Here is a 20016-nt window from a genome sequence, read left to right as displayed (position 1 = left end):
GTACAATGACAGAAGGATTAAATTAGTGATGTATAAACCAACTCAGTCTGTTACACATGAGAACTAGGACAACACCCTAAAAATAGCATTACATAAACTGCAAGTAGTCTTTCAGTCTTTGGTCCTCTGCATACAAGCAGAAAAAGATCTAACAAACCTACTATGAATGTTATTAAAGCTAGTTGCAGGTCCCCAGAGTATGCAGTTGAAATTCTGCTGTAATATCTGCATAACAACAGAAAGGAGTTTAAAAGGTTTACAGCTATGCTTCCAGCAGTGTGGGAGGGCCAACCTGGCAGCCATTAAGCTTTATCAAAGCTACTAGAAGAGAACAGGAGAAAAAAAGGGACATTATGCTCCCTTTCAACACATTTTTTTAATTACTGCTTATAGTGCTTTATTTACTGGGATTTGTGTACCTTTATCAAAGACAGACAAGTTCTTGTCTTTTGCATAATTCCGTGTATACTATTTTTCAGCTACCTGCCAATGGTTTGAAAGCAAAAAATCTGCTAAAACTTTCAGGGTTTTGACTGCTGGAATAGTTATTTGACAGTTTGAGAAGTGGGAACTGAGTACTGGTATGGCTGAAATATCATGTTGTCTAAGGCTAAATGTGGGTGGCAGCAACAGACTCAGAAAAGGTTCAGAAGAATGACTGTGATAACCTGGGAATGAAGTTGCTTTGAATAGACTAGTCTGAGTTTAAGCCATTCTATTTACATCACATGTATATGCAAGGTACCTCTAGAGAAACCTGTGGAGCAGGAGGTGCCAAGGTCAGGTTTACATCTGTAACAATTTAAACAGAAGAGGAGCTGGTATGCGAGTGGTCTCCTGACTTGAGTTTAACATGCCATGTAAGTAAGTCCTCAGCAAGTTAATTCTTCATTCATACAAAGCCAGGAAAACTGATGTTTCTGACATATGCAAAAAATAGAACAAAACAATTCTGCAGAATGTAATTTGTCAAAATTAAATACAATATTTAAAATTGTCACAAAAAAGAAGTCCCTATGCAACGCCTGGACAAGTGTACATGCCAAAATTTGAGGGGAAAAGTGCCGATGTCTGTTCATGAGTCAAACTGCATCAACACTTCTGTACAAGACAGACTGTGGGGCAAGAACCACCCAGAGGTCCTCTGCAAATAAATACAAATACAAAGCATTTGTCTACCACTTCTGCCACAATACTACCTTTGGTCACTTCTATTGCACCTCTGATATCTCTTCATCCTTCATTTTTCATTACCTTCATGCAGGTCCCATCTATTCCAGAAGTTTTCTGGTCTTCTGATGAGCTTGTAACCTAGACACAGATGCATGTGCTAGAAGGTCTGTGAGCAGAATTAGTTAAGTGCATCTAAAAATGCATGTACTTGAAAACAGTGGGTTTGACCTCAGACATTGCAGGGCAGGGAAGGGAAACAACTCCTAAAGACTTCATTGTAAGCATATCTTTTCACCTCCTCCCATGGAGCATGTTCGTTCAATTGTTTTCACGTTCAGAAATATTTTGCCTAGATGATAAATACTTTTAGGAAATTAGTATCTAGTCATTAGCATTTGCACCAAAAATCTGATCTAAATTGTTACTCTCCTGCACAAACAGCAGTATCAACCTTGATGTTTTTTCTGTAATTAGTAAGTGAATTTTTTTAACAACTAATACCAGTGAGAAAGCCTGGGGTTTTGATATATATTTTGTAAAGACAGAGTAACATTTCCCATGTAAATCATTCCTGATAGGGCTTTTTATTTTCTGTCCTCAACAAAAGCTATATTATTTGCAACTGTTATAGGTATACCAGTGGAACGCACTATTTACTTGTTTTTGAAATAAAACAAAGAGAAATTAATTTTCTGAACACCTCATATACTGTATAGAACTAGTAGAGAACTTGCTGCCATCACAACATTTTGAGAGAAAAATTGCCACCTTAACCATTTCAACCACTTGCCTTTCACTGGCAAGTTACACTATCCTATACAACTTCTTACATGGGAAACCAATATTAAGAAAGTACTCACCATAACATTTAACATCTTTAAATGAGCTGGAAATGCAGAAGTGTGATAGCGTTACTTCACCAGACAATTTTTCTTAAACCTTGAGTAGATGCTTTGAATCACCAGTAATCTACTATGTCCTCCTCCCATCATAATTTTCTGCAGCATTATATTTCTGCACCACAGTCAGGAGGGAGATCCCTGAGAGGACCAGGAAACATTTCACTGCACGCTATGTGTGATGTCCTGAATTTTACTACTTTAATGTCGCAGCACTCTCTAAACTAGCTGGCTGCAACACACTCTTCACGCCAGTCCCTCTGCTACCTTCTCCTAGTCTCTCCTCACCCAGGACTTACTTGCACACACACTCCCTCTCTTCTCTCTGCTTCTTCCTCGGCTGCTCACTCTTCATTGGCTGCCCAACCACTTAACAGAACCAGCCACAGCTGCACCTTGTCTACATCAGCCAACCCACTGCCCCTGAAGCCAGCCCACAGCTGTGTATTAGCAATGTTAATTAACCCAGCTTAATTCCCCTACACTTTAATAGCTTAAGTTCTGTCTCCAACAGCTTTCTCCTTCTTTTTTTTTCCAAACCCTATAGCTCTTCCCCTGTACTCCTTTGTTGACTACCCTTTAAACCTCCAGAAAGCAGCCACCTTTGCCTGATGTGCAATTTGCAGTTTCCACTGGAATCACAAGTATGTGTCTGATAAAGTAGTTACCCACCACTTCGGCTTCCTTTCCCTACCAGGTGCAATCCTGACATTTGGAGGAGTGATTCTGCAGAAGAAAACAAATATACGTCACCTTGTGAGAAGGCAATCCCATCTATATGTACATTTCCCCAGTCACGATCTTACCAATCACACATCACTATACTCTTAAAATCCATTACAGACCTAAAAGTTTCCTGAGTCCTACTCAATTAACTCATAATTTATTGCACAAATCTGTATTAACATCTGGCATAAGTATGTCTCTCCTCTTAAAAACACAGCTTCATAACAGCAGGAAAATTTATAATTATTGCAAAGACTCCTTACAATAATTGAAGAGAGGATGTTTCAGTAGTGTAGGTTCATCTTGTACATGAAGTTTAAAACTTATAAGGAACACATTTTCTTTCTTGTCATGCTGACATGACTGATAACAAAGCCCATTCAAATTGTTCTGACTGCTACTGAAAGATTAATTTGTCTACGCCACAATTTTGTGTCATTTACAGACAGTGAATATTAATATTTTATGTTTATTTCCTTGATTTGGCTTGTTTTTCAAAATATGGGCTTGAAAATGCATACTCAAAGATGTGTGTGAAGCTGTACACCTAACTGAAAGTTCTAGGATGAAAAGAAAATATAAGTCAATTAAAAGGGTATGCAAAAATTTAGGAATCCAACTTGCCACTTTGCATTCAGTCATCTTAAATTCTGTTGCCATTATCACTCTTTAATTATCTGTGCACACAGTGCTTGAGCCAGGATACTGCTGTGCCAGCTGCTGTATATGCACACATGTGCACACTTGTGCACATACACATGCACACGATCGCAGGCATAGTCATGTCATTGTTCTCTTCATCCAGTTCACTAGTCACACTCAATTTCAAAGGCCAGATGCAAAATCTCAGAGCTTAATCAGAAAAATACTTAGTTTTACAGTGAATCAGTCTGTACATCACAAGAAGATCCCCTAAACCTTCACAGCTGTACCAGACATGTAGCTATCCCCACAGAAGATACCAAGGCAGCCTGGAACAAGCTGCTTCTTTCATAGCTGAACCACCTCTGACTTCAAGAGTCACTGAAGCAATGAAATAGATCACCATATTGACCCCACTGCACCCCTCACTCCATCTTATCCAGTCGTCTGCCCAGATACCCCTGAACAATATCTACATTCTCATCTAATCACACAGTACCACAGCCAGCAATAATCACTGCTTGGTTTTCCAGCTACAAGTCTGCTAATTTTGAGGGCAGCATCTCATGAAAAGCAGAAGCTCACTTCAGCTGTTCATTGGAAATATCTGAACCTTTTGACTCTGCAACAAATTTTCCCAGCTTGAAGGAATTCAACCTCTTGATGACTTCTCCCTCTTCTGACTCAGTTTCCACAGAACCTTCTCCTCCTCTTCTCGATCAGTGCCAAAGCCTGGCTCCAGGAAAGTGAAAACAGAAGTCATCAGTAACTGCTGGTCCTGTGGGACCATCTCAGTCTCTGAGTCACCTTCCCTGGACACAGCCTGTTGTCATGGAGATCATGGTCCTGTTTACTGCAGGAATTTTCTCACTGCTGAACTATCATTTGTACCTGCAATTTCCCTATCCCTGGGGAATGTTATTCACTCTCACCTCCACGTCCTGGGCATTCAGATTCCAGTGTATTGACCCTGGAGTCATTCCTACTTTTTACTTGGTTATTCTGCCATACCAAAAAGATGTCTCCAAAATAGAATGGGTAACATTATAACCATGCACAGAACACAAGCTCTGTGAATAACAACTAAAGTTAAAAGGCACAAGCCATACTGATAATGAGCAACACATATATGCGTATTAAAAGGAAAGCCCAATGAATCTCAATCATGCCTTTGGAAATCAGAGAGCTTATTTCTATTCATTCTTTTCTCCTAAATAGCCTGATAAAGTCCTAGTAGACAGCTATGTTAAAAAATTAAAAATCAGAAAAAATTGAATATCCAAGTTTTACAAGAAGTGATTCTTATCAACATGTTCTAAAGTAGATGTTACTATCACAGAACAAACCAGTACATGAGCCAGTCATCCCACAGACTTCCAAATTTGTGATGTAAGCAATTAAAATTCTGCCAAGTCCAAAACAGTCATTGGAAGTTCTCATGTGAAAATAAAAACAAGATCTGCTAAGGTTGAAGAGGAATGTTGATTTCTGCAAACAATTTAAAAATGGACAAATTATAGTCATCTATCATGACCACGTGTTCTGCCCCACAACAGCAGCCTCAGACTGCAGCAGAAGGCACATGACTAGTGGCACTGCATGACCTGGCCTGGGCATACAGCCCCAAATTCCCAACATTCTCCCTGTCCTTGACTTTTGCTTTCTTGCTCCCCTGGTCTCTTCAACATAATTACACCCTCTGCTTTTCCTGAAAACTGGGGGTGGTATTTGTTAAATTGTAGGTGGCAATTTTCACATCTCAGGAATCTCCATTTCCATAGTATTAAGTGGAATATGCACCCTATATAGCATCAGATTTTTTCAGACTATTTATGCTTAGGCTTGAAATTCAAGACAGGTAACCACTGCATTTCAGATGTGAAGTTAATGAAGTTAAGATACAAATGAATATTTTGGTGATAAGTTCTAAAAGAGGATTAAGAACACTTCAAGAGATCAGCAAAAAGCAAAATACTCCTATTACAGTAAATGGTCAGTTTTATGAAAGTAACTATTATCAGGAAATTTTTGCCATTACAAGAAAGCAACAGCTCCTGTTATTCATGCTGGCATCAGAAAAGGGAGGGGGGAGGGGAGAGGGAATGACCAGAAAAGTCTTCAGTAATACAAAAAAGTCATAGCTACACACACAATGACCCCATCAAAATTGAGAGACATGTCACCAAATCTATAATTTCAGTTTGTCATTTATAACTTGTGATGGTGTGCTGCCCCCACGCCCCAGCCTGAACTTGATTTCCCACAGCCCTGCTCCAGTGATAACCACCAGTGGCAGTCACAATGGGTGGCAATTTTAGTGGATGTGTCTGGCTGTGATAGCTGCTGCTGCATCCTGCTTAAAATGGATTGGGGAAACAAATAACAATGCAATAGCCAAGGGCTAATTTGGGCAATGCACCCATCTAACCATAGTGCTGGTTAAGGTCTGACTTAAGCCAAGTTTGGAATAAACTAACTTCTGAAGTCAGTATCTTACTCCATAACTAATGGACAGCTCAAGGTCCATTGAGCTCTCCTGCATGGCAGTGGGCTCATGCCAGGATCTCTCCATGAGTAGGGATGCCTCTCAAGTTTACTCCTTAAGGTTGAGAGAATCCTTATTGCATCAGGTACTCAGTAAGTAAATTGGGAATAAGAGTGCTGAAACTGGGAACTCAGCCAAGTGATATAAAGAATTGATTGCACTTACATAATTCCTTGGGTATAAACTGTTGACCAAGTTTGAGTCAACAAGTCTGGGACTAAGTATGGATCCAGTCACCCCTAAACCTGCTCTGAGAAGGAGTTTAGAACACAAGGGGGTTTCTTTCTGAACGCCATGACTAAACCAGAAGGTCTCCCTGACAGTTTTGTCTGACACAGTCCTCTACATTGTAAATAATCCAGTATACCTTGCCATTGAATCTTGTTAAATACCATCATGTTTACCCTTTAAGCTTGTTAACTCACTGTTTTATATCAATGAAATACATTGTTGCTTGTCTCTTGACAATGAATTGCATGACTCCACGTGCGACAGTAACATATTTCATTCTGCTCTTTAGTTGAAATATTTTGATAAAATGCGGCACTCTTCTGTAAATGAAATAATTTCATTCACAATTCTTCCAATGGTTAACATAACTTAATAGAGATTACCCATCTCTCTCAAAGCCCAGTAAAAGTACTGACAATTTAGCCTTGATGTTTCCATTATTTAGCTGAAAAACATGGAGAAGAAAGTCTCAGAAAGAGAGTAACAACTACCATCTAGAATGAAGGACTTTACTACAGGAAAGTGATAATTAAGAATCTCTTCAAACTTCAAATTTAAAAAAAAAAAAAAAAAAAAAAAAAGCTGAAAAATTAAAGTCAGGTCTCCTATTTAAAAGAAAAAAGAAAAAAAACCCACACACACACCAAGAACTAAATCTCAGCAATTATATGTTACCTAGCAGGATTTATTGTATTTTTTAATTTTTTTTTTTGGTTTACTTTTGTTTTGGGGAGGGGTGGGTGGGTGGGTGTGTTTGGTTTTGGTTTTGGTTTTGGTTTTGGTTTTGGGGTTTTTTTTGTAATATGAAGCAAAAAGTGCTATAAATCTTCAAAACTCAGGAATTATCACACACCATACACATAAAGGTTGTCAACTCTAATTTCTTTCATCACTTGCAGTGGGGATCCACTTTTGGCATATTGATATACTAATGCCATTTTTGACCCACCTGTGAATTAACTGGAAAAAACTCCAGCAAATAATTTTGGTCTGAGATTCCATGACTTCTCATTTGAAAAATACTGCCATTCCTATCACTAGTGCTACTTGTTAAACATATATAATCTGTCAAACAAATTCTGGGTGTACTCTCTGGCTTATTTTTACGATGATCACTTTTAAAGTGAAAGTTGTTGAGTGGTTCCTGTGCTAAGGAAAAGAGTCAGTGTTTACATGTTGATAAGAAAAACAGGGTAAAATGAAAAAATGGAGATTACACATTTGGGATTACTTCTTCTCAGAAGACTAGAAATGACGCTTTAAAAGGGCTTCCATCATCTACATGGATCAAATCTAACCTTTCTGAAAAGTTTGCCAAAGTACCAAAATGCTTAATTCATAAGCTTGAATGCTGCTTTACATCAGTTTATTTTTATACTCAGCTGTAAAGGAATGAAGATGTCATGTTGTCTGAAAAATTATAGTTGGATAAATTAAGTAGGGTCAGCATTGTTCTGGAAAGTTTAAAGCAGCTGAACAATTGCAAAGATAGCTCTTGACTAATTAATTATTTCCCAATGCTTTAAAGGACAGGGTTGCCTGGTGTAAGCTATCGGTGCCATATTACTTTAGATGTATATTGGGTGAGTTACTATGCTTTTCACTTCATTCAGACCATGTTCTGAAAATACCCATTACATCTTCCTAAAGTTAAAATTACTACATTTATCTAATAGAATATATCATTATTCACTGAGAAGTGTTTCTGGTGGACAATAAAATAAATTTAGAAAATTTATAAATAATTTAAACGTCACTGAAGGAAGTATTCAAAACTTAAAAGGCTAATATGTACTGCCTATTTTCCATACACATAATCAAGATAATGGTTTCCATTGTATTTAAGATTCTATTAGAAAAACATTTAAATGGAGCTGTTTCTGAAATACTGTTTTTTATATTTGTTAAAAAAAAATGCTTCAGTTGAAAATCTAGTATTTATTTGGCTTATGACAGGTCATTAAGTCATAAATCATCCTCAAAAGGAGGCAGGGGGTGTGGGGTGGGGATGGACCAGGGAGGTGGAGGGAGGGAAAGAAGTGGGAAGCAGAGGTGAACTACAGCTAGAGGCGGAGTAACAAACCAAACTTTTTTAAACATCTTATGAATTAAAAATTATAGGCAGTTTTCCCTTAATTAACCATGATGCAGCCAGCATGTAAATATAACTCAAGATAAACAATAGATGAAGATGATGATGATTGTAATAATAATAATAATAATAATAATAATAATAATAATAATAATAATATATAACTTGGACATTTTATATACATAACAATAGATTTATTACTAATAGATAATGATTAATATTAGCTTTCCACATGAGACTGCTCTGTTACTTATGAAGCAGTATGTTCTAGAGTATGTAGCAACTGAAATTCTGGAACAGAAGCAGAAATACCAGGGGATGTTCACAGAAAAGGAAGAGAAAGAACTAAGAGAAAGAACTGAGAGACAGCTGGAGAGTATCGATGGAGGAGGAGAAAGCAAAGACTTTGGTGTCAATTATGTCAGCAGCATTAGCAGGGCAACGCTCCTGGCAGTAAAACACAAAGAAAACCCAACCAGAATAAAGACAGAAAGGGGAGATGTGAAGGGAAGAGTATAGAAAGGGGGACCTTGTTCGGGCAAGAAGTTCTCATTAGTGGTCTTAATAAGAACTGCTACAGCTGAATGGGAAAAGCAGAAATCAGGCTAAGACAGTTCAGCAGAAAGGTCAGGTAAGTGCCATCATATTTAAAATTACTAATTTATTCAGGTAATTGAAGGTTAACTGTGAAGATTCAGTAAACAGGGACTGCAGAGTTCAGATCCACTTGTCAAACCAGACCAGTTAGTACTTTACATCTTACCTCTGAAATGTCATTTGCTTGTGTTAAGGCAATACTCGTCTCCAGAAAGTATTCTGGGCAATACTCTTCTTCTGAAGCTAATCTAAACACCTTACTGAATCATGCTTCTTTTCCAGTTTTGTTTGTAATTCTACTTCACAGATCTAACACCTGAAAACACCCAATTTAATCTTTTTCTGAAAACTTACCAGAATTTCACCTTTGCTATCGTGGTTTAACCCCAACTGACAAGTACCATGAAGCCACTCACTCACTCCTCCCCCACTGTCCCTGCCCCAGTGGGATGGGGAGGAGAATCAGAAAAAGGTAAACCCCATGGGTTAAGAGCAGTTTAATAACTGAAATAAAGTAACAATAAATAATAATAATAACAACAATAATAATAGTTGTAATGAAGAGTATAGGGAGAGAAAGGAATAACATCCAAAAGCAAAAATAACCAAGTGATGCAGAATTGCTTACAACCTGCCGACCGATGCCCAGCCAGTCCCTAAGCAGCAATTGATGGCTCCCAGACAACTTCCCCCATGAAAAGCATGATGCTCTGTGGTACGGAATATCCCTTTGGCTGGTTTGGGTCAGCTGTCCCGGCTCTGCTCCCTCCCGGCTGCTGGTGCACCTGCTCACTGGCAGAGCACGAGAAACTTGAAAAGTCTTTGATTTAGAGAAAGCACTGCTTAGCAACAACTAAAACATTGGTGTGTTATCAACATTATTCTTATACTAAATCCAAAACACAGTACTGTACCAGCTATTAAGAAGAAAATTAACTGTAGCTCAGCTGAAACCAGGACACTTGCTTAATAAAATTGCAATGCAATTCACATCAATCAGAAAAAGCATTCAGACTTGAACTTCTTGTGCTCTTGTTTTCAACATTAGAACTTGGCTCTATACACACACAGGGAGTAGTGGAGTTCATTATAGTCAGGATTTCCAGCCTTCACCAGAGTCTAAACAAATAGCGAACTATAGGTAGCATCATGTTTTGTGCAGTCCCTCAGGACTATCATGGTAAAGTGATTTCATATAGCATAATATGCGTGTGAATCAGGGACCAATGGTCATTGTTTTAAAATTATATGAAGGACGTACAAAACAAAGTTGAATGACAGGAAATGTTATAACTTTTTAATAGGAAAATTGTTTACATTTGATAGACTTAGCTGAGGTGACAATATATCTATTGATTGACCCCAAAATACCTTTCAGAAACTTCCATCACCACTCCAGGAACCATTATTAATCATTATTCATCTGTGAATTAAATCAAGTGAACACTAATACAGTTCAAAGTAAGCAATCTTTCAGAGTTGTGCCAGACTGCTCAGTTTCTCTGACCAAACCTGAACACAGTCAGTCTCCAGTACAGTGAGACTTCATTGAAATATTTCAGGACAGCAACTAAAATCCTGACATCTTATGGTTTCACATAGCAAAAAATGTAGTTAACATGAACCAAACTGAAGATAATCACAGTTACAAAGCGTCATAATTACAGAAATTTCAGTTTTACTTACAGATTATTTGAAAACAGCGATAGAAAATAATACCCATTTTATTACTGTTATGGAACTTTTCCTTGTAACAGTTTTTAGAAACTTGTTGAGGTTATCAGCGTACAGAAAGCAGAAAACAGAAGTTTTTATCACTTTCTTTGAAATATTTTTCTCTATGTTTTTCCTGCTGCTCAAATTAATTTTTTCCTTAGTTACACATGGTTTAGTTATACTTTCCTATTATTGTCATCTTCACAAATATTGGTAGGATAGCTTCACCACCACCACCGCCTGCCCCCATCTTGCTTCTTTGCTCAGTTTTATCCAAAACTTACCTTTCACCTAAATCTAGAATCCTATATACTATTTCATATTTGTTTTCAGGAGTGGGAATAGGCAAGGCAAAAATAGCAAGAAATGGTTGAGGAAGAAGATGGTCTGATCTCTTGTAAATTCCCTTGAACTCTGTGCCTCTCTAGTACTTCAGAAAAGCACGCGGCATGCCGAGGGAAACCTGGTCTCCGCAGCTAGATGGCTGTATCAAAGGAATGGAAAACAGCACATTAGAAAGTTACCATGTATCCAAGTAGATAGTACATTCTTTTCTTACTCCCCTCAGTTGTAGCAAGTCTTTTGTCTAGCACTAACGATAATTCTATGTGCATTGGCAAGTTGTGAGATTTTCTCTACCAATGTAAAGTAAGGGTCTTCCTCACACTTGGGCTAAGATTTTTACAGTGACTGCCTTGAAGATACCACATTCAACTTTGGAACTGTAGCTTGATAAGAGGGAAGACAGTGGTAAAAAAATGTACATCTTTTCCATACCCAGAAATACCACACTTAGGGATGTAAACAGGAATCTTCCTGCCATTGTTGTCAACCAAACTTATTTTAAGGGTTTAGTTCTTTTCGCAGATGGCAGAAGAACAAGAATCAATACCTCAAATTGTCTTGTAAAACAGCATTCTCATTTCTAACTCAGTATAAATAATTTTTACAGATATAAATCCTGATGCAAAACACCTGGCTATCATATTTAGATGCAGAAAATGAGGAGGCACTTAAAACTATGGTATCAGATAAGCAAAAATATTCTGATCGCAGCTGGGTTATCACACAGACTAATAGGGTTTCTGTTTCCCCTGTTTAAATAGAACAAAATCACAACTCTGGTAAAAATTAGTGGACATTGGAAAGCTTGTGTATCACCCACTGAAGGCAATCTTGTTACAATGGCTGTTTCATATACTACCAAAGTTCCCTGACTTAAAAGACTCAGCATCAAGTGTCAGTACTCTGAAATATTTTTTTTCATTAGTCTTTCAGATTGAAGACACAACTATGGCTATGAGAACCTGTTAGTCTGAGTATCAGGATGGTCCCTTAAGCAGAGTGGGTGTGAGTGTTCAGAAAGAAAATTATCCTGGGATACCTGTCTATTACCTGTGACAGTCTTCAGTACTACTGTTGAGAGGAGAACATCTCAGCTGTTTGTGATGGGTAGGATTCTGCATGGCAACTGAAAACAGTTTAGATCAATCTTTTTGCTGTAACTCTGTGATCTGCTGCATTTCCTATGGCTCCTGTTTCTTACACTAAGGACAGGATCCGTTTCCCTGTGCACGTCACTGCTGGGGTATCCCTAGTGAGACACAGAACTGCCATGATGCACTCTGAACTTGCGCAGCCTTAAGCCAGAATGAACAGATGCAGGATTTATTATTTGTGTTAGGGGCTGCAGGTAAAAGGAAAATTTGTCTAAGTTCCTTTCATCTGGGTTTCCTTCCACATGAGCAAAACCAGGCTTCTGCAACAGCAGCATATTTCCATGCCTCTGGTAACAATGGCCCAAGGAAGTATTAGAAAGAGTTGCTAAATGTTGAGCAGTACCAGAAAAGGATGATTTTTTTTTTCTACTCCATTAAGCTCGCTTTTTTGCATAGCTTAATTTCAGTCAAAAGTTTTAATATATTGTCAGACCAGATGCTGCGTGAAGCATTCAGTGCTCAGAACTCTTCCATGTTCTCTCCACATCGTGATATTGTTGTGAGGTATAGAGACATACATTCGTTCATTCAACTGGACTTTCTAAAGCTAGTGAGATGCAATGCTGTAGGATTAAAAGTGCTATATAAAAAAAAAAAGCTATAGAAGTGCTTTAAGGAAAGCTCCAATTTTTTCCTTTGAAAGCAAAGGCAGTTTATAAAGGTAAGGATGTGTTCATAACACACTCCTACAATGAAAAATTAAGAACACACATGATTCAAAAAAAAAAAAAAAAAAAAAAGTTGTCTCTACGAACTAGTTTTTGTTTGACTGTCTTATGCTAAAACCAGCCATACTGAAAGCTTGCAAGCCTCTGCCATTTGGTTTCAAACTGGATACAACCCCTAATTGCATTAGTTTACAGTATTGAAACCTTAGGGTACAATATAAAATGTTTCACTCTGAACAAAGTACTTTGTACCTCTCCAGCCTTTCTTCTCCAGATGTTTTTGTGCACAATAATTCATAGATGCTTCAGGTAAGAAAGCCATGCCTTTGAACACTATGTCTCTTCATCCTGGACCAGAATACCACAATGCATAAAAACAGTTCAGTTACTTAGCAAAAAGAGAGAGGTTGCTGTGTTTTTTGTGTAAGGTTTTGGCATTATTTTGTTCCATTTTATATATACTAGACTTAATATAGCAATAACAAAAAACTTACAGGTCTAATTTGTGTTTAGGCAAAACATATTTCTTACGTCTTATTTTAGACTCAAGGTAAAAAGTAGACAGAAGATATGATTAAGTGAGAAGTCCATGTGATAAACTTGTAATTTTACTTGGATCCACAGCTTTAAAAGGTTGTTATTAGCTTGAATCTATCAAACTGAAATGAATTCTTCTTTCTGGTGTAGACAATTTCCCTCTGAGTAATGGAAAATCTTTTTTGGGGAGAAGTACAGGAACAGCAAAAAATACCAAGTAGAAATCTGACATTTTAGTTACCTTTACTGAAAGCCTAAGAGATGCAAACTGTCAGTAAACAAGCCTTTGCATCTCTGCTGCATAGGCCCTGCCCCAAACAGCGACAGGATAAAAAGTAACTATAAAACACTATTTCCTTCAAACAGCAGATCAGACCCATTTTTCAAACAGAAGTATTATGTCTGAAGCAAGTTTGTATGTCTCAGCTTTATGGTATAATTCCTGTAAGAACTCTCTCCCAATGGACTTCTTAATATAATTTGAAAGAAGCACTGTATATGTTCAACATCCTTGACATACACAATAGGTTCTGACCAAACAGAGTTTCATTTTTGAAGATGAAGTTCTTTATTTGTATATTAAAACCTTTCAACCATATCAGATTTAATTTGTTACTCATTTGATTTATAGAAATGTAACCTTAAAAGTGTTTCATGTATGCAAATCAACTCAATACAATCTAAACATTTAAGATTTGTTGAGTCTTAGGTTCTTCTTCAAATGTTCTCTTGCACATTGACTTTCTGTACCAGACTTCCCTGGCTTTTTTCACCTTTGCTGCTGCTGCCTTCACTTTCTTACCAAGATAATTAAGATGTTTTAAGATAATTAAGACTGGCTTATTTTCCAACAAGTAGTAGCAGATATGCCACTGTAATTTCTGCATGAAACAGAAAAAGAAATAGTTTCTCTTTTCTGTTTCTTCTAAAAGAGACTTGAGCTGTTAATACCTACTCTGTATACTGGCCACACAAGGAAGCTATTAGAATATCATTTGCAACTATAATCACTGCTGTGCCTTCTTCCTGGGACGGGACCTTACTGTACTAAACATTATAAAAATACAAACTGTCACATAATTACCTGCTTCTGATAATTTTCCCACATGAAAGACAAGTAAGTGATGGGATTTGTCTGTTGGAGCCACACAAGCCACTGCATCTATACAATCTCTTTCTGCTCCCAGAAGTGAAGGTTGCTACTGGCTGCACTCTGCGATTTTGCTCCATAAACCTTCCTACATCTTGACCATGGTTTTGTCTCAGTCTTCTCTGGTACAGTAGGAATGCAGATTATTTTATGTTTTCCCAGAGGGATCCTCTGACCTCTCACTCTCATTTCCTCTTCTTCTTCTCGACATACACCAGTGTGCTCTGCAGGCCAAGGATGAAATGGAGAGACCTTCCTACAGGTCTTTACCTCACAGTTAAGTGCTAAATCAAAAATGTAGCTGTGGATTTCCACTGAAAAAATAAAAAGTATACCTTTAGTGCATAAAACAGTGTATGTCTAAAACAGAGCTGGGAAATGGGAGTATCCAAAACATTTATCACAGACCATCAGAAGATGGCTGAATAGCCCAGTATCTTGTAGTCACTTCAACAGTGGATCTGTTTTACTTAGAATGTCATGGATTTGGATGAATGCTATTCTGATTTATTTCCATCACAAGAACATTCACAAGCCAAAAGCAATTGAAACCCCCCACATGCACCCCTTCATTATAACTTTTAACATTCAAGCTACTAGTTCATTTTGTCACAAAGTTCTATTTTAAATTATTTTCATTTAATTCATGAGCCCAGAAGAATTGTTCTTATATACCATTTTCAATTCATTATTATCTCTACCACTCTTCAGCAGACTTTTCAAGGACAGAATGCTGATTAGACTTTGCTTGTCAGACTAATTACAAACACAACACAAGCTGCTTTCCAAATACTGGTCAGTATTTGTACAACAGAAAGGTTACAGTCATAGGCAGGTAAACACAAAATAAGAAAACAGATGACAGGTCAATACAACCCTTCAGTTTCACAGAGACTCACTCATAACACCCTGTTTTTACTATGCCTTCCAGACTGCTGCATTGCTGCTACATTAGAACCTGAAATCTTAACCTTTGTAGGTGGAACTGTAAGCCCCAGCCTCTCTAAAAGGCATCCATCCTATTTCAGCTCTGCATCTTCCAGTTCTTTTTCATCCTGTTAGAGATTACTACAATGGTTTGTCATTTTTCTAATCAAAAAGTTTGTATCTTGACTATCCAGTACAGAATATTCAACATCCAACTGCTGACTGTCAAATCACAGACAGCAGAAACAAAGCCCAAATATTTTTGAATGAAGTGTAGCAAAGTAATTGAGGAAATCATGGTGTCTTTCTAGACACTTGCTGAGCTGAAGAAACTAAATTATGGCAGGATTTTTTCAGAAAGAATTTTTTATGAAATCTACTGGATAAATTGTTTTCTGAGCACAAGAAACATTAAGAAATAGGAATATGCAAGCAAACATTCACTGATTATTTACAAGCTTATTCTCCAGCGAGCCTGCATCAGAACACAGTTAAACACATATAACAAAAGCAAAAACAGACAGTGAAGGTATAAAAACATGGGTATTGGGAAAACGCTGTCTGAGTAAATCAATAAAACAATGTAAGTACGAAAATAATTGTTTTGTTGTTTTTTTTTAAATTCCATTAAGGCAATCACAGAATAAAATCAGTTGGAAGGGACATCTGGAGGTCATCTCCTTCAAACACCTTAGTCTGACCTGGTTCAGTTAGGTGGGCTGTGACCAGTAACATTCTGGATATCTCCAAGGATGGAGAATCCCTCTTCCAGCATTCCTCACAGGGAAAAGCTTCCCAGTGTTTCATCAGAATTTCCTTTGTTGCCATTTGTGTCTGTTGCCTCTCCTCTTTCCACCATGCAACCTCAAGGAGAGTCTCATTCTCCATATTCTCCCATTACAGAGCTGGGCTGCAATGAGACTTCCCCATTACACTTCTCCAGGCTCAGCAATCCTAGTTCTTTTCCAGCCCCTCCTCACATGACACATGCCTCAGACCCTTAATCATCTAGGTGGCCCTTTGTGGGACTCAATTCAGTTTGTCCATGTCACATTTCCTTGTACAATTGGATTCCAAAATTGGACAATACTCCAAATGTGATCTCACATTTTGGCTTTGCAGGTGGTGCTTATGGGCATGTCCCTTTTGTTTTGCAATAGCACAAATGGAATTTAGAAATATAAGAATTTTTAAGTTACAAAGTTCGCATGATCCATATTATCATGCATATTTGCCATAATTTGTCAAGAGGTGCTTATATTGCAGATTGAATTTGGTTCAGAAATGTTTCTCTCAATGTTTGTAGTGTGCCTAAATAAGCTTTTACATTCATGTGCTCAGTATCATCCTTCTTTTTGCAAAAAAAAAAAAAAAATTAGCAGAGTATATATTCCTTGTAATGTCAGTACAAATCATCACTATAAATTGGGGACAATTTGAGTTGACTCCTCTGTAAGAAGATTGTGCTTTTTGTAATCCACTATTTTGCTGAGGAGAACGTTACAGATGTAAAAGCTAAATTCAATACCAATCATACATACCCCATCATATTGATATTATTCATTATAACTGGAATTGTGTATCTTTCTTTCCCAGACTATCTGGAATAAAACAGGAATGTTAGATAAGAAAGCAGAGAAATGTAATGAATTGTCTTTTTGATGCTCTGCTTCTGTGCTGAGTGCAGAACTGGAATAAAAAAGAAGTTGATGTTGAGAAGCATTTTTTAGCTCTTTAGTTCTGGGTATTTGTAACCTGCAAGAGCTTACAGAGCCCTACACATGTCATTAGGCTGGTGCAACACTTTTATAGTAACAGGATTTCTAAAGCCATTCCTTTTCTTTTTTGCATAGGTGTAGATAGAGTAAGACCTCTAAAGAAAGGGATGGCTGACAAGGCTGACTAGCGGAGAAAGGGAGAGGGAGGCAGGGTGAGAGAGAGAAAGAGGGATCTTTTTCCTTTTTTTTATTCTTTTTTCTTATTATTCTTTTTAATTCTACCTTCTACAAACAACAGGGCAAAGGCTGTGTGGGGCTGAGCTGCCTACTGGTGTTAAGCCACAAAACCAGCTCGCTCTTGAGGTTCAAAAATTTAACCTTACATACAGTATTTCAGCATAGCTGCCACAGCTCGCATTAGGACTTGTCATAACTTGCACTATAAAATCACATCACAGAATCAACTGATGGGACACGTGTGTGCACAGTCTTCACTTTCAAAAAACTTGAGGTCTAGGGAACCTTCCTAATTTAATTGCTATCTTTCTTTTTACAAAGACTTTGTCCATAGTGCTCCAGAGAGCAGGGAAGACACTGCCATTCTCCAACAATTCAGTTCATCAGTGTGACATTGGCAATGCTTTCCTATAGTTACCAAAATGATAGGAAATAAATGAAAGCGAAAAAATAGATGCTCTAGTAAAGAGGCGTTGTCTCATTTTGTTTTTAAAGGATGGCTCTTTTCTTTGTGACAATGCCCCTCTTTTCTTCTACTACACCCTCTGTCCTGCCAAGCACTTCTTACTGGAGTTTCAAACAGATGCAAGTGTCTTTGAAACAGCCCACTAACCAGAAAAAACAAGATGATATTAATTAAAAAAGCATATGAAGTGCCTTAACATGTGCAAAATGATGCTATTTGAGCAACTATAATAATACCTCTCAAGTCGATACTTGCAGAACCAACCACAGATTTATCGAGGTGGGGGGGTGGGGATGTGTGTTATATCTTTTATCTTTCTCTTTTTTAAAAAAAATCTGTCATTATATCACCGACGTTTAAGGGCAGAATTCAGAATTTGCCTCTTAGATCCTCTTAGATCCCTGCACAGCTGGTCTTCATTCCTACATTCATCATGCACATCTGTGTACACAGAGAGGTGAAAGGGAGCCAAGCAGAGGAGCTGGACTGTACTGCAGAGATCTGAGAGGGAGATGGTGCTCTAAAAGGAGGAGGCTGGGGATATATCAGTGCAGCTGTGTATTATTGCAGCATTTCGTTGAACTCATCTAGTCAACCCACTAGAGAACCTGGCTCCAGCTATGTAGTTGTAGCTCTGAAGTGCTTTTTGATTTATGTATTTTTATCTCTTCCAATTCAAAGTGAATAGGAAGCATCAAAAGGACTGAAAAAACCCTCTTGCGATAATTTCTGTGTGATTGGAAAAGAGTTTCTCAAATTTCACAGCAGATAATGCTCACATAAGATGTAAGATTAATTTTAGGAAGTCATGCAGTCCAAATAGCTCTTCTTAGGGAAGAACTAGTGGCACTTATGTCTGAAGCATTTTTTGCTCAGTGTTATATCACACTGATACCTACAAGTCTCCTGCTCTCTGGAGATAGGTGATTAAACAGAACTAGACAAGACAGGCAAGAGCCATCACCTAAAACCTAAGCAACAGAGTGTCTATCCACCTCTTCTCAGTTTGATGACTCTTAGGAAGGTGTATGAATGAAGTTATTCATCACAGAAAAATCCAATAAAACCATCCATCTGGTCCTTCAGCATGGAGGACTTTGACTGATACTTGCTAAGAAGGAGAAAGACACCTTGAAGCACTTTCCCCCCCCCCCCCCCCCCCCCCCCCCCCCCCCCCAAACCATTACGCTGAAATAATGGGTTAGCCTCAGGAGCTACCTTAATCATTTTCCTATCATACAGCCTCTGCTCAACAAGCCTGTGCCATTTCCTTACCTGAAGTGATTTTCTCTGCTAAAGCTATGCAATCTTTCTTTTTGTGTACTAGATCATCATTAAATAAATACATGTCAAAATGCCTGAGAGCCTCCACTCCACAGCAGCAATACAAGAAAACCGTATGAGCACTTTTCAAAGCAGATAATTTCACTATTTATACAAAGAAATAGAAGAGAATTATGTGCTTCCTGCAAAATAGTCCCCCTCTAATGCAAAAAGTTTATTGTGTACCACTACTAAATATATCGACTATTCAAGAAAATGCTGTCAGTTTTTTATACGTTACACATTTATACATTACCAATGACTTACAGTTTCAGTGCAGAACTGGTCATTAGAGTTAAGCTTTCTTTCCCACAGAACTCATTAATATACATGGGGAGAGATTTCAGTTCATAAAACTCACCATTTTTTTCCATATCTTTTACTGTTCTTTGCAGCATTGTTCTGTTTATTTAATGGCAAGAATCAAAGTACTGTTGATTCCTCCTGAAGCTACTTCAGTCACTTTGTGCAGCCACTACTGAGTTCCACCATTTTATACTAACACACTTTTTTTATACTTGACCAACAAAATAGAAACAAATTCCTAGTTTTGATGAAAATATTTTAAAAAATGTCTTAGCACTGAGTTAAGCGGTAAAGCGTCCTTAGAAAAACAACATTCATGTTGTATGATCTGTTTCACAGGAATACTGCTGTTTAGCCCAGTTATAAGGATAGGGCTGAAGCCTGACTGCATCCAATTTTTCTCAGATTTGATAACCAGACTTGGAGGGTGCCTGAACTGTCAAGAGTCATGCTTACATACCTTCTATAAAGTGTACAGTTATATGTACATATTGGAAATAAGGATCATCTTCAGTTGCATCCAGTATGGATGCAAGATGAATTCAGAAGGGAATGAAGTTAAAA

General features: G+C 37.7%; 1 long non-coding RNA gene across 1 annotated transcript in view; it reads left to right on the top strand.

Annotated features, from left to right (window-relative positions):
- The window catches only part of LOC308057058, a 44579-nt gene extending 40677 nt beyond the window's left edge, over positions 1-3902 (top strand). The window contains exon 2 of the long non-coding RNA XR_013925102.1: positions 138-3902. This is a non-coding gene — a long non-coding RNA (uncharacterized lncRNA). The remainder of the gene's footprint in view (positions 1-137) is intronic.
- Positions 3903-20016: the final 16114 nt, after the last annotated feature.

The sequence above is a fragment of the Falco punctatus genome (assembly GCF_963210335.1).
Source record: "Falco punctatus genome assembly, chromosome: Z".
NCBI classification, from domain to species: domain Eukaryota; kingdom Metazoa; phylum Chordata; class Aves; order Falconiformes; family Falconidae; genus Falco; species Falco punctatus.
Note: the sequence above shows the minus strand (reverse complement) of the source record. Positions and strands in the feature narration are given on the sequence as shown.